The sequence below is a fragment of the Chiloscyllium plagiosum genome, unplaced genomic scaffold (genome assembly GCF_037043375.1).
Source record: "Chiloscyllium plagiosum isolate Xiang-an unplaced genomic scaffold, Cpla_swu_hap1 HiC_scaffold_3, whole genome shotgun sequence".
In the NCBI taxonomy this organism is placed as follows: Eukaryota; Metazoa; Chordata; class Chondrichthyes; order Orectolobiformes; family Hemiscylliidae; genus Chiloscyllium; species Chiloscyllium plagiosum.
Window position 1 is genome coordinate 158,276,472 of NW_028270141.1, and position 16,421 is coordinate 158,292,892.

Here is a 16,421-nt window from a genome sequence, read left to right on the forward strand (position 1 = left end):
TCCAGAACCAGAGGACACAGTTTAAAAATAAGGGGGAGGCCATTTAGAACAGAGTTGAGGAGAAACTTCTTCACCCAGAGAGTGGTAGGTGTATGGAATGCTTTGCCCCAGAAGGCTGTGGAGGTCAAGTCTCTGGATACTTTCAAGAAAGAGATGGATAGAACTCTTAAAGATAGTGGAATCAAGGGTTATGGGGATAAGGCAGGAACAGGATACTGATTGTGGATGATTAGCCATGATCATAATGAATGGTGGTGCTGGCTCGAAGGGACAAATAGCCTACTCCTGCTCCTATTGTATTTAACCCTCCGAAGAGTCACCCAGCCAGACCCATTTCCCTCTGACTAATGCACCTAACACTATGGGCAATTTAGCATGGCCAATTCACCTGACCTGCACACCCTTTTGGAATGTGGGAGGAAACTGGAACACCCGGAGAAAACCCATGCAGGCAAGCTCCACACAGACAGTCGCCCGAGGCTGGAATTGAACCCAGGTCCCTGACACTGTGAGGCAGCGGTGCTAACCACTGAGCCACTGTGACGCCCACTTTGGGGAGTCAGGAGGTGGACAGGCTTTGGGGAGTCAGGAGGTGGGTCACTCATGGCAATATTCATCGCATCTGATCTGCTCTTGCAGCCGCTGTGTTTATGTGGTGAGTCCAGTTGAGTTGCTGGTCAATGGTAACCCCCAGGATGTTGATAGTGAGAGATTCAGTGATGGTAACACAATAGAATGTCAAGGAATGGCGGTTAGGTTATCTCTTGTTGATGATGGTCATTGTCTGGCATTTAGGTAAAAACAAGGACTGCAGATGCTGGAAACCAGAGTCTAGATCAGAGTGGTGCTGGAAAAGCACAGCAGGTCAGGCAGCATCCGAGGAGCAGGAAAATCACATTTCAGATGAAAGCCCTTCATCAGGAATAGAGGGTCTGGCATTTGTCTGGTGTGAATGTTACTTGCCACTTGTCAGTCCAAGCTTGGATATTGTCCAGATGTTATTGCATTTGAACATGGTCTGCTTCAGTACCTGAGGAGTTATGAATGGTGCTGAACATTGTGTAATCATCGGTGAACATCCTCACTTCTGATCTTATGATGGAGGGAAGGTCATTGATGAAGCAGCTGAAGATGGCTGAGCCTAGGGCACTACTCTGAGGTACTCCTGCAGAGATGTCCTGAAGCTGAGATGACTGACCTCCAACAACTATCACCATCTTCCTATGTGTCAGGTGTGATTCTAACCAGTGGAGAGATTGCCCCCTGATATCCATTGATCCCAGTTTTGTGAGGGCTCCTTGATGCCACACTCAGTTGAATATGACCTTGATGTCAAGGCTGTCACACTCACTTCACCTTTTATTTGGTTTCTTTCCCTTTGTGATGTGAGATTACATGGGCACTTTGTACAAAGGATATTCACCAGAAATTTACTGCCTGCAATGAAAATGATTTAAGTGAGATTCATTGAACCCGGTCTGCCATGGTTCCAAGTGTCTTTCTCAAACAATCTACTGTTCATCACCTTATTCACTGCACCAACAAGGTGGAGGCACAGAGTAGCAGGGCTGTCTGCAGGCTTCTGAGCCCAGGGAATGTCTGCTCACATCTGCTTTCTTTCCTCTTCTCCTTTTAGCATCTGTTGTTTTTCTTTCCTCCTTTTTTTCTTATCATTTCATTTAAGGCTTTTGCGGCAGGTTAATCAGCAGGATTGGCACAGCATTGGGTGCCAGTGGTAGTAGCAGCAGTGACCAGCCTCCACCCAGCGATTAGATACACCGGTGACCAATCTCCTCCCAGTGATTGGATACAGTGGTGACCAATCTCATCCTAGTGATTGGATACAACGGTGACCAACCTCCTCCCAGCGATTGGATACACCGGTGACCAACCTCCTCCCAGCGATTGGATACAGCGGTGACCAACCTCCTCCCAGTGATTGGATACAACGGTGACCAGCCTCCTCCCAGAGATTGGATACAACGGTGACCAGCCTCCTCCCAGAGATTGGATACAGCGGTGACCAACCTCCTCCCAGTGATTGGATACAGTGGTGACCAAAGCTCCACCCAGTGATTGGATACAGCGGTGACCAACCTCCTCCCAGTGATTGGATACAGTGGTGACCTACCTCCTCCCAGTGATTGGATACAGTGGTGACCAAAGCTCCTCGCAGTGATTGGATACAGCGGTGACCAAACATCCTCCCAGCGATTGGATACAGCGGTGACCAACCTCCTCCCAGTGATTGGATACAACGGTGACCAGCCACCTCCCAGAGATTGGATACAACGGTGACCAGCCTCCTCCCAGAGAATGGATACAGCGGTGACCAACCTCCTCCCAGTGATTGGATACAGTGGTGACCTACCTCCTCCCAGTGATTGGATACAGCGGTGACCAAAGCTCCTCCCAGTGATTGGATACAGTGGTGACCTACCTCCTCCCAGTGATTGGATACAGCGGTGACCAAAGCTCCTCCAGTGATTGGATGCAGCGGTGACCAAAGCTCCTCCCAGTGATTGGATACAGTGGTGACCTACCACCTCCCAGTGATTGGATACAGCGGTGACCAAACCTCCTCCCAGTGATAGGATACAGCGGTGACCAATCTCCTCCCAGTAATTGGATACAACGGTGACCAACCTCCTCTCAGCGATTGGATACAAAGGTGACCAACCTCCTCTCAGCGATTGGATACAGCAGTGACCAACCTCCTCTCAGCGATTGGATACAGCGGTGACCAACCTCCTCCCAGTGATTGGATACAGCGGTGACCAACCTCCTCTCAGTGATTGGATACACCGGTGACCAACCTCCTCTCAGCGATTGGATACAGCGGTGACCAACCTCCTCTCAGCGATTGGATACAGCGGTGACCAACCTCCTCCCAGTGATTGGATACAGTGGTGACCAACCTCCTCCCCGTGATTGGATACAGTGGTGACCAACCTCCTCCCAGAGATTGGATACAGCGGTGACCAAAGCTCCTCCCAGTGATTGGATACAACGGTGAACTACCTCCTCCCAGTGATTGGATACAGTGGTGACCAAACCTCCTCCCAGTGACTGGATACAGTGGTGACCAACCTCCTCCCAGTGATTGGATACAACGGTGACCAAACCTCCTCTCAGTGATTGGATACAGCGGTGACCAACCTCCTCCCAGTGACTGGATACAGTGGTGACCAACCTCCTCCCAGTGATTGGATACAACGGTGACCAAACCTCCTCCCAGTGATTGGATACAGCGGTGACCAACCTCCTCCCAGCGATTGGATACAGCGGTGACCAAACCTCCTCCCAGTGATTGGATACAGCGGTGACCAACCTCCTCCCAGTGACTGGATACAGTGGTGACCAACCTCCTCCCAGTGATTGGATACAACGGTGACCAAACCTCCTCCCAGTGATTGGATGCAGCGGTGACCAACCTCCTCCCAGTGACTGGATACAGTGGTGACCAACCTCCTCCCAGTGATTGGATACAACGGTGACCAAACCTCCTCCCAGTGATTGGATACAGCGGTGACCAACCTCCTCCCAGCGATTGGATACAGCGGTGACCAAACCTCCTCCCAGTGATTGGATACAGCGGTGACCAAAGCTCCACCCAGTGATTGGATACAACGGTGACCTACCTCCTCCCAGAGATTGGATACAGTGGTGACCCACCTCCTCCCTGTGATTGGATACAGTGGTGACCAAAGCTCCTCCCAAAGATTAGATACAGTGGTGACCAACCTCCTCCCAGAGATTGGACACACCGGTGACCAACCTCCTCTCAGCGATTGGATACAGCGGTGACCAAACCTCCTCCCGGTGATTGGATACAGCGGTGACCAAACCTCCTCTCAGTGATTGGATACAGTGGTGACCAACCTCCTCCCAGTGATTGGATACAGTGGTGACCAAACCTCCTCCCAGTGATTGGATACAGCGGTGACCAAACCTCCTCCCCATGATTGGATACAGTGGTGACCAACTACTTCTCAGTGATTGTATTCAGTGGTGACCAAACCTCCTCCCAGTGATTGGATACAGCGGTGACCAAAGCTCCTTCCAGTGATTGGATACAGTGGTTACCAACCTCCTCCCAGTGATTGGACACAGCGGTGACCAAAACTCCCCCAGTGATTGGACACAGCGGTGACCAAAGCTCCTCCCAGTGATTGGATACAGCGGTGACCAAACCTCCTCCCAGTGATTGGATACAACGATGACCAACCTCCTCCCAGCGATTGGATACAGCGGTGACCAACCTCTTCCCAGTGATTGGATACAGCGGTGACCAAAGCTCCTCCCAGTGATTGGATACAGTGGTGACCAAACCTCCTCCCAGCGATTGGATACAGCGGTGACCAACCTCCTCCCAGTGATTGGAAAGAACGGTGACCAAAACTCCCCCATGTGATTGGACACAGCGGTGACCAAAGCTCCTCCCAGTGATTGGATACAGTGGTGACCTACCTCCTCCCAGTGATTGGATACAGCGGTGACCAAAGCTCCTCCAGTGATTGGATGCAGCGGTGACCAAAGCTCCTCCCAGTGATTGGATACAGTGGTGACCTACCACCTCCCAGTGATTGGATACAGCGGTGACCAAACCTCCTCCCAGTGATAGGATACAGCGGTGACCAATCTCCTCCCAGTAATTGGATACAACGGTGACCAACCTCCTCTCAGCGATTGGATACAAAGGTGACCAACCTCCTCTCAGCGATTGGATACAGCAGTGACCAACCTCCTCTCAGCGATTGGATACAGCGGTGACCAACCTCCTCCCAGTGATTGGATACAGCGGTGACCAACCTCCTCTCAGTGATTGGATACACCGGTGACCAACCTCCTCTCAGCGATTGGATACAGCGGTGACCAACCTCCTCTCAGCGATTGGATACAGCGGTGACCAACCTCCTCCCAGTGATTGGATACAGTGGTGACCAACCTCCTCCCCGTGATTGGATACAGTGGTGACCAACCTCCTCCCAGAGATTGGATACAGCGGTGACCAAAGCTCCTCCCAGTGATTGGATACAACGGTGAACTACCTCCTCCCAGTGATTGGATACAGTGGTGACCAAACCTCCTCCCAGTGACTGGATACAGTGGTGACCAACCTCCTCCCAGTGATTGGATACAACGGTGACCAAACCTCCTCTCAGTGATTGGATACAGCGGTGACCAACCTCCTCCCAGTGACTGGATACAGTGGTGACCAACCTCCTCCCAGTGATTGGATACAACGGTGACCAAACCTCCTCCCAGTGATTGGATACAGCGGTGACCAACCTCCTCCCAGCGATTGGATACAGCGGTGACCAAACCTCCTCCCAGTGATTGGATACAGCGGTGACCAACCTCCTCCCAGTGACTGGATACAGTGGTGACCAACCTCCTCCCAGTGATTGGATACAACGGTGACCAAACCTCCTCCCAGTGATTGGATGCAGCGGTGACCAACCTCCTCCCAGTGACTGGATACAGTGGTGACCAACCTCCTCCCAGTGATTGGATACAACGGTGACCAAACCTCCTCCCAGTGATTGGATACAGCGGTGACCAACCTCCTCCCAGCGATTGGATACAGCGGTGACCAAACCTCCTCCCAGTGATTGGATACAGCGGTGACCAAAGCTCCACCCAGTGATTGGATACAACGGTGACCTACCTCCTCCCAGAGATTGGATACAGTGGTGACCCACCTCCTCCCTGTGATTGGATACAGTGGTGACCAAAGCTCCTCCCAAAGATTAGATACAGTGGTGACCAACCTCCTCCCAGAGATTGGACACACCGGTGACCAACCTCCTCTCAGCGATTGGATACAGCGGTGACCAAACCTCCTCCCGGTGATTGGATACAGCGGTGACCAAACCTCCTCTCAGTGATTGGATACAGTGGTGACCAACCTCCTCCCAGTGATTGGATACAGTGGTGACCAAACCTCCTCCCAGTGATTGGATACAGCGGTGACCAAACCTCCTCCCCATGATTGGATACAGTGGTGACCAACTACTTCTCAGTGATTGTATTCAGTGGTGACCAAACCTCCTCCCAGTGATTGGATACAGCGGTGACCAAAGCTCCTTCCAGTGATTGGATACAGTGGTTACCAACCTCCTCCCAGTGATTGGACACAGCGGTGACCAAAACTCCCCCAGTGATTGGACACAGCGGTGACCAAAGCTCCTCCCAGTGATTGGATACAGCGGTGACCAAACCTCCTCCCAGTGATTGGATACAACGATGACCAACCTCCTCCCAGTGATTGGATACAGCGGTGACCAACCTCTTCCCATTGATTGGACACTGCGGTGACCAAAGCTCCTCCCAGTGATTGGATGCAACGGTGACCAAAACTCCCCCAGTGATTGGACACAGCGGTGACCAAAACTCCTCCCAGTGATTGGATACAGTGGTTACTAACCTCCTCCCAGTGATTGGATACAGCGGTGACCAAAACTGCTCCCAGTGATTGGATACAGTGGTGACCCACCACCTCCCAATGATTGGATACAGTGGTGACCAAACTCCTCCCAGAGATTGGATACAGTGGTGACCAACCTCCTCTCAGGGATTGGATACAGCGGTGACCAAACCTCCTCCCGGTGATTGGATACAGTGGTGACCAAACCTCCTCTCAGTGATTGGATACAGTGGTTACGAAACCTCCTCCCAGTGATTGGATACAGTGGTGACCAAACCTCCTCCCAGTGATTGGATACAGCGGTGACCAAACCTCCTCCCAGCGATTGGATACAGCGGTGACCAACCTCTTCCCAGTGATTGGATACAGCGGTGACCAAAGCTCCTCCCAGTGATTGGATACAGTGGTGACCAAACCTCCTCCCAGCGATTGGATACAGCGGTGACCAACCTCCTCCCAGTGATTGGAAAGAACGGTGACCAAAACTCCCCCATGTGATTGGACACAGCGGTGACCAAAGCTCCTCCCAGTGATTGGATACAGTGGTTACCAACCTCCTCCCAGTGATTGGACACAGCGGTGACCAAAACTCCCCCAGTGATTGGACACAGCGGTGACCAAAGCTCCTCCCAGTGATTGGATACAGTGGTTACCAACCTCCTCCCAGTGATTGGATACAGCGGTGACCAAACCTCCTCCCAGTGATTGGATACAACGATGACCAACCTCCTCGCAGTGATTGGATACAGCGGTGACCAACCTCTTCCCATTGATTGGACACAGCGGTGACCAAAGCTCCTCCCAGTGATTGGATGCAACGGTGACCAAAACTCCCCCAGTGATTGGACACAGCGGTGACCAAAGCTCCTCCCAGTGATTGGACACAGTGGTGACCAACCTCCTCCCAGCGATTGGATACAGCGGTGACCAACCTCCTCCCAGTGGTTGGATACAGCGGTGACCAAACCTCCTCCCAGTGATTGGATACAGCGGTGACCAACCTCCTCCCAGTGATTGGATACAGCGGTGACCAACCTCCTCCCAGTGATTGGATACAGTGGTGACCAACCTCCTCCCAGCGATTGGATACACCGATGACCAACCTCCTCTCAGCGATTGGATACAGTGGTGACCAACCCCCTCCCAGTGATTGGATACAGCGGTGACCAAATCTCACTCCAGTGATTGGATACAGCGGTGACCAAAGCTCCTCCCAGTGATTGGATACAGCGGTGACCAACCTCCTCCTAGTGATTGGATACAGCGGTAACCAAACCTCGAACCAGTGATTGGACACAGCGGTGACCAACCTCCTCCTAGTGATTGGATACAGTGGTGACCAAAGCTCCTCCCAGTGAATGGATACAGCGGTGACCAACCTCCTCCCAGTGATTGGATACAGTGGTGACCTACCTCCTCCCAGTGATTGGATACAGCGGTGACCAAAGCTCCTCCCAGTGATTGGATACAGTGGTGACCTACCTCCTCCCAGTGATTGGATACAGCGGTGACCAAAGCTCCTCCAGTGATTGGATACAGCGGTGACCAAACATCCTTCCAGCGATTGGATACAGCGGTGACCAAAGCTCCTCCCAGTGATTGGATACAGTGGTGACCTACCACCTCCCAGTGATTGGATACAGCGGTGACCAAATCTCCTCCCAGTGATAGGATACAGCGGTGACCAATCTCCTCCCAGTAATTGGATACAACGGTGACCAACCTCCTCTCAGCGATTGGATACAAAGGTGACCAACCTCCTCTCAGCGATTGGATACAGCAGTGACCAACCTCCTCTCAGCGATTGGATACAGCGGTGACCAACCTCCTCCCAGTGATTGGATACAGCGGTGACCAACCTCCTCTCGGTGATTGGATACACCGGTGACCAACCTCCTCTCAGCGATTGGATACAGCGGTGACCAAAGCTCCTCCCAGTGATTGGATACAACGGTGAACTACCTCCTCCCAGTGATTGGATACAGTGGTGACCAAACCTCCTCCCAGTGACTGGATACAGTGGTGACCAACCTCCTCCCAGTGATTGGATACAACGGTGACCAAACCTCCTCTCAGTGATTGGATACAGCGGTGACCAACCTCCTCCCAGTGACTGGATACAGTGGTGACCAACCTCCTCCCAGTGATTGGATACAACGGTGACCAAACCTCCTCCCAGTGATTGGATACAGCGGTGACCAACCTCCTCCCAGCGATTGGATACAGCGGTGACCAAACCTCCTCCCAGTGATTGGATACAGCGGTGACCAACCTCCTCCCAGTGACTGGATACAGTGGTGACCAACCTCCTCCCAGTGATTGGATACAACGGTGACCAAACCTCCTCCCAGTGATTGGATACAGCGGTGACCAACCTCCTCCCAGTGACTGGATACAGTGGTGACCAACCTCCTCCCAGTGATTGGATACAACGGTGACCAAACCTCCTCCCAGTGATTGGATACCACGGTGACCAACCTCCTCCCAGCGATTGGATACAGCGGTGACCAAACCTCCGCCCAGTGATTGGATACAGCGGTGACCAAAGCTCCACCCAGTGATTGGATACAACGGTGACCTACCTCCTCCCAGAGATTGGATACAGTGGTGACCCACCTCCTCCCTGTGATTGGATACAGTGGTGACCATACTCCTCCCAAAGATTAGATACAGTGGTGACCAACCTCCTCCCAGAGATTGGACACACCGGTGACCAACCTCCTCTCAGCGATTGGATACAGCGGTGACCAAACCTCCTCCCGGTGATTGGATACAGCGGTGACCAAACCTCCTCTCAGTGATTGGATACAGTGGTGACCAAATCTCCTCCCAGTGATTGGATACAGTGGTGACCAAACCTCCTCCTAGTGATTGGATACAGCGGTGACCAAACCTCCTCCCCATGATTGGATACAGTGGTGACCAACTACTTCTCAGTGATTGTATTCAGTGGTGACCAAACCTCCTCCCAGTGATTGGATACAGCGGTGACCAAAGCTCCTTCCAGTGATTGGATACAGTGGTTACCAACCTCCTCCCAGTGATTGGACACAGCGGTGACCAAAACTCCCCCAGTGATTGGACACAGCGGTGACCAAAGCTCCTCCCAGTGATTGGATACAGCGGTGACCAAACCTCCTCCCAGTGATTGGATACAACGATGACCAACCTCCTCCCAGTGATTGGATACAGCGGTGACCAACCTCTTCCCATTGATTGGACACAGCGGTGACCAAAGCTCCTCCCAGTGATTGGATGCAACGGTGACCAAAACTCCCCCAGTGATTGGACACAGCGGTGACCAAAACTCCTCCCAGTGATTGGATACAGTGGTTACTAACCTCCTCCCAGTGATTGGATACAGCGGTGACCAAAACTGCTCCCAGTGATTGGATACAGTGGTGACCCACCACCTCCCAATGATTGGATACAGCGGTGACCAAACTCCTCCCAGAGATTGGATACAGTGGTGACCAACCTCCTCCCAGAGATTGGATACACCGGTGACCAACCTCCTCTCAGGGATTGGATACAGCGGTGACCAAACCTCCTCCCGGTGATTGGATACAGTGGTGACCAAACCTCCTCTCAGTGATTGGATACAGTGGTTACGAAACCTCCTCCCAGTGATTGGATACAGTGGTGACCAAACCTCCTCCTAGTGATTGGATACAACGGTGACCAAACCTCCTCCCAGTGATTGGATTCAGCGGTGACCAACTACCTCTCAGTGATTGTATACAGTGGTGACCAAACCTCCTCCCAGTGATTGGATACAGCGGTGACCAAACCTCCTCCCAGCGATTGGATACAGCGGTGACCAACCTCTTCCCAGTGATTGGATACAGCGGTGACCAAAGCTCCTCCCAGTGATTGGATACAGTGGTGACCAACCTCTTCCCAGTGATTGGATACAGCGGTGACCAACCTCCTCCCAGTGATTGGAAAGAACGGTGACCAAAACTCCCCCATGTGATTGGACACAGCGGTGACCAAAGCTCCTCCCAGTGATTGGATACAGTGGTTACCAACCTCCTCCCAGTGATTGGACACAGCGGTGACCAAAACACCCCCAGTGATTGGACACAGCGGTGACCAAAGCTCCTCCCAGTGATTGGATACAGTGGTTACCAACCTCCTCCCAGTGATTGGATACAGCGGTGACCAAACCTCCTCCCAGTGATTGGATACAACGATGACCAAACCTTCTCCCAGTGATTGGATACAGCGGTGACCAACCTCTTCCCATTGATTGGACACAGCGGTGACCAAAGCTCCTCCCAGTGATTGGATGCAACGGTGACCAAAACTCCCCCAGTGATTGGACACAGCGGTGACCAAAGCTCCTCCCAGTGATTGGACACAGTGGTGACCAACCTCCTCCCAGCGATTGGATACAGCGGTGACCAACCTCCTCCCAGCGGTTGGATACAGCGGTGACCAAACCTCCTCCCAGTGATTGGATACAGCGGTGACCAACCTCCTCCCAGTGATTGGATACAGCGGTGACCAACCTCCTCCCAGTGATTGGATACAGTGGTGACCAACCTCCTCCCAGCGATTGGATACACCGATGACCAACCTCCTCTCAGCGATTGGATACAGTGGTGACCAACCCCCTCCCAGTGATTGGATACAGCGGTGACCAAACCTCCGTCCAGTGATTGGATACAGCGGTGACCAAAGCTCCTCCCAGTGATTGGATACAGCGGTGACCAACCTCCTCCTAGTGATTGGATACAGCGGTAACCAAACCTCGAACCAGTGATTGGACACAGCGGTGACCAACCTCCTCCTAGTGATTGGATACAGTGGTGACCAAAGCTCCTCCCAGTGAATGGATACAGTGGTTACCAACCTCCTCCCAGTGATTGGATACAGTGGTTACCAACCTCCTCCCAGTGATTGGATACAGCGGTGACCAAACCTCCTCCCAGTGATTGGATGCAGTGGTTACGAACCTCCTCCCAGTGATTGGATACAGTGGTGACCCACCTCCTCCTAGTGATTGGATACAGTGGTGACCAAAGCTCCTCCCAGTGAATGGATACAGTGGTTACCAACCTCCTCCCAGTGATTGGATACAGTGGTTACCAACCTCCTCCCAGTGATTGGATACAGCGGTGACCAACCTCCTCTCAGCGATTGGATACAGCGGTGACCAAACCTCCTCCCGGTGATTGGATACAGCGGTGACCAAACCTCCTCTCAGTGATTGGATACAGTGGTGACCAAATCTCCTCCCAGTGATTGGATACAGTGGTGACCAAACCTCCTCCTAGTGATTGGATACAGCGGTGACCAAACCTCCTCCCCATGATTGGATACAGTGGTGACCAACTACTTCTCAGTGATTGTATTCAGTGGTGACCAAACCTCCTCCCAGTGATTGGATACAGCGGTGACCAAAGCTCCTTCCAGTGATTGGATACAGTGGTTACCAACCTCCTCCCAGTGATTGGACACAGCGGTGACCAAAACTCCCCCAGTGATTGGACACAGCGGTGACCAAAGCTCCTCCCAGTGATTGGATACAGCGGTGACCAAACCTCCTCCCAGTGATTGGATACAACGATGACCAACCTCCTCCCAGTGATTGGATACAGCGGTGACCAACCTCTTCCCATTGATTGGACACAGCGGTGACCAAAGCTCCTCCCAGTGATTGGATGCAACGGTGACCAAAACTCCCCCAGTGATTGGACACAGCGGTGACCAAAACTCCTCCCAGTGATTGGATACAGTGGTTACTAACCTCCTCCCAGTGATTGGATACAGCGGTGACCAAAACTGCTCCCAGTGATTGGATACAGTGGTGACCCACCACCTCCCAATGATTGGATACAGCGGTGACCAAACTCCTCCCAGAGATTGGATACAGTGGTGACCAACCTCCTCCCAGAGATTGGATACACCGGTGACCAACCTCCTCTCAGGGATTGGATACAGCGGTGACCAAACCTCCTCCCGGTGATTGGATACAGTGGTGACCAAACCTCCTCTCAGTGATTGGATACAGTGGTTACGAAACCTCCTCCCAGTGATTGGATACAGTGGTGACCAAACCTCCTCCTAGTGATTGGATACAACGGTGACCAAACCTCCTCCCAGTGATTGGATTCAGCGGTGACCAACTACCTCTCAGTGATTGTATACAGTGGTGACCAAACCTCCTCCCAGTGATTGGATACAGCGGTGACCAAACCTCCTCCCAGCGATTGGATACAGCGGTGACCAACCTCTTCCCAGTGATTGGATACAGCGGTGACCAAAGCTCCTCCCAGTGATTGGATACAGTGGTGACCAACCTCTTCCCAGTGATTGGATACAGCGGTGACCAACCTCCTCCCAGTGATTGGAAAGAACGGTGACCAAAACTCCCCCATGTGATTGGACACAGCGGTGACCAAAGCTCCTCCCAGTGATTGGATACAGTGGTTACCAACCTCCTCCCAGTGATTGGACACAGCGGTGACCAAAACACCCCCAGTGATTGGACACAGCGGTGACCAAAGCTCCTCCCAGTGATTGGATACAGTGGTTACCAACCTCCTCCCAGTGATTGGATACAGCGGTGACCAAACCTCCTCCCAGTGATTGGATACAACGATGACCAAACCTTCTCCCAGTGATTGGATACAGCGGTGACCAACCTCTTCCCATTGATTGGACACAGCGGTGACCAAAGCTCCTCCCAGTGATTGGATGCAACGGTGACCAAAACTCCCCCAGTGATTGGACACAGCGGTGACCAAAGCTCCTCCCAGTGATTGGACACAGTGGTGACCAACCTCCTCCCAGCGATTGGATACAGCGGTGACCAACCTCCTCCCAGCGGTTGGATACAGCGGTGACCAAACCTCCTCCCAGTGATTGGATACAGCGGTGACCAACCTCCTCCCAGTGATTGGATACAGCGGTGACCAACCTCCTCCCAGTGATTGGATACAGTGGTGACCAACCTCCTCCCAGCGATTGGATACACCGATGACCAACCTCCTCTCAGCGATTGGATACAGTGGTGACCAACCCCCTCCCAGTGATTGGATACAGCGGTGACCAAACCTCCGTCCAGTGATTGGATACAGCGGTGACCAAAGCTCCTCCCAGTGATTGGATACAGCGGTGACCAACCTCCTCCTAGTGATTGGATACAGCGGTAACCAAACCTCGAACCAGTGATTGGACACAGCGGTGACCAACCTCCTCCTAGTGATTGGATACAGTGGTGACCAAAGCTCCTCCCAGTGAATGGATACAGTGGTTACCAACCTCCTCCCAGTGATTGGATACAGTGGTTACCAACCTCCTCCCAGTGATTGGATACAGCGGTGACCAAACCTCCTCCCAGTGATTGGATGCAGTGGTTACGAACCTCCTCCCAGTGATTGGATACAGTGGTGACCCACCTCCTCTTAGCGATTGGATACACCGGTGACCAACCTCCTCCCTGTGATTGGATACAGTGGTGACCAAACTCCTCCCAGTGATTGGATACAGTGGTGACCAAACCACCTCCCAGAGATTGGATACAACGGTGACTAAACCTCCTCCCAGTGATTGGATACAGCGGTGACCAACCTCCTCCCACTGATTGGATACACTGGTGACCAACCTCCTCCCAGAGATTGGATACAGCGGTGACCAAATTCCTCCCAGCGATTGGATACAACGGTGACCAACCTCCTCCCAGTGATTGGATACACCGGTGACCAACCTCCTCTCAGCGATTGGATACAGCGGTGACCAACCTCCTCTCAGCGATTGGATACAACGGTGACCAACCTCCTCCCAGTGATTGGATACAACGGTGACCAACCTCCCCCCAGTGATTGGATACAGCGGTGACCAAACCTCCTCCCAGTGATTGGATACAGCAGTGACCAACCTCCTCCCAGTGATTGGATACACCGGTGACCAACCTCCTCCCAGTGATTGGATACGACGGTGACCAACCTCCTCCCAGTGATAGGATACAGTGGTGACCAACCTCCTCCCAGTGATTGGATACACCGGTGACCAACCTCCTCCCAGTGATTGGATACGACGGTGACCAAACTCCTCCCAGTGATTGGATACAGTGGTGACCAAACCTCCTCCCAGTGATTGGATAAAGCGGTGACCAACCTCCTCTTAGTGATTGGATACAGCGGTGACCAACCTCCTCCCAGTGATTGGATACAGTGGTGACCAAACTCCTCCCAGTAATTGGATACAGTGGTGACCAAACCTCCTCCCTGTGATTGGATACAGCGGTGACCAAACCTCCTCCCAGTGATTGGATACAGCGATAACCAACCTCCTCCCAGTGATTGGATACAACGGCGACCAACCTCCTCCCAGTGATTGGATACAACGGTGATCAAACATCCTCCCAGTGATTGGATACAGCGGTGACCAACCTCTCCCCAGTGATTGGATACAGCGGTGACCAACCTCTTCAAAGTGATTGGATACAGCGGTGACCAACCTCCTCCCAGTGATTGGATACAGTGGTGACCAACATCCTCCCAGTGATTGGACACAGTGGTGACCAAAGCTACTCCCAGTGATTGGATACAACGGTGACCAAAGCTCCCCCCATGATTGGACACAGCGGTGACCAAACCTCCTCCCAGTGATTGGATACAGCGGTGACTAAACGTCCTCCCAGTGATTGGATACAGCGGTGACGAACCTCCTCCCAGTGATTGGATACAATGGTGACCAACCTCCTCCCAGAGATTGGATACAGCGGTGACCAAACTCTTCCCAGCGGTTGAATACAGCGGTGACCAACCTCCTCTCAGCGATTGGATACAGCGGTGACCAACCTCCTCTCAGCGATTGGATACAACGGTGACCAACCTCCTCCCAGTGATTGGATACAACGGTGACCAACCTCCCCCCAGTGATTGGATACAGCGGTGACCAAACCTCCTCCCAGTGATTGGATACAGCAGTGACCAACCTCCTCCCAGTGATTGGATACACCGGTGACCAACCTCCTCCCAGTGATTGGATACGACGGTGACCAACCTCCTCCCAGTGATAGGATAAAGTGGTGACCGAACCTCCTCCCAGTGATTGGATACAGCGGTGACCAAACGTCCTCCCAGTGATTGGATACAGCGGTGACCAATCCTCCTCCCAGTGATTGGATACAGCGGTGACCAACCTCCTCCCAGTGATTGGATACAGTGGTGACCAAACTCCTCCCAGTGATTGGATACAGTGGTGACCAAACCTCATCCCAGTGATTGGACACAGCGGTGACCAAACCTCCTCCCAGTGATTGGATACAGCGGTGACCAACCTCCTCCCTGTGATTGGATACAGCGATGACCAACCTCCTCCCCGAGATTGGATACAGCGGTGACCAACCTCCTCCCAGAGATTGGATACAACGGTGACCAAACCTCCTCCCATTGATTGGATACAACGGTGACCAAACATCCTCCCAGTGATTGGATACAGCGGTGACCAACCTCTTCCCAGTGATTGGATACAGCGGTGACCAACCTCTTCCCAGTGATTGGATACAGTGGTGACCAACCTCCTCCCAGTGATTGGATACAGTGGTGACCAAAGCTCCTCCCAGTGATTGGATACAGTGGTGACCAACATCCTCCCAGTGATTGGACACAGTGGTGACCAAACCTCCTCCCAGTGATTGGATACAGCGGTGACCAAAGCTCCTCCCAGTGATTGGATACACCAGTGACCAACCTCCTCCCAGTGATTGGTTACAGCGGTGACCAAACCTCCTCCCAGTGATTGGATACAGCGGTGACCAAAGCTCCTCCCAGTGATTGGATACAGCGGTGACCAAAGCTCCTCCCAATGATTGGATACAGCGGTGACCTACCTCCTTCCAGTGATTGGATACAGCGGTGACCAACCTCCTCTCAGCGATTGGATACACCGGTGACCAACGTCCTCTCAGCGATTGGATACAGTGGTGACCAACCTCCTCCCAGAGATTGGATACAGTGGTGACCAACCTCCTCCC

General features: G+C 52.6%; 1 protein-coding gene across 1 annotated transcript in view; it reads left to right on the plus strand.

Moving 5' to 3' along the window:
• LOC122540190 (dynein axonemal heavy chain 6-like) overlaps positions 1-16,421 on the plus strand; it is a 1,075,999-nt gene that overhangs the window by 128,380 nt on the left and 931,198 nt on the right. The window lies entirely within an intron of this gene.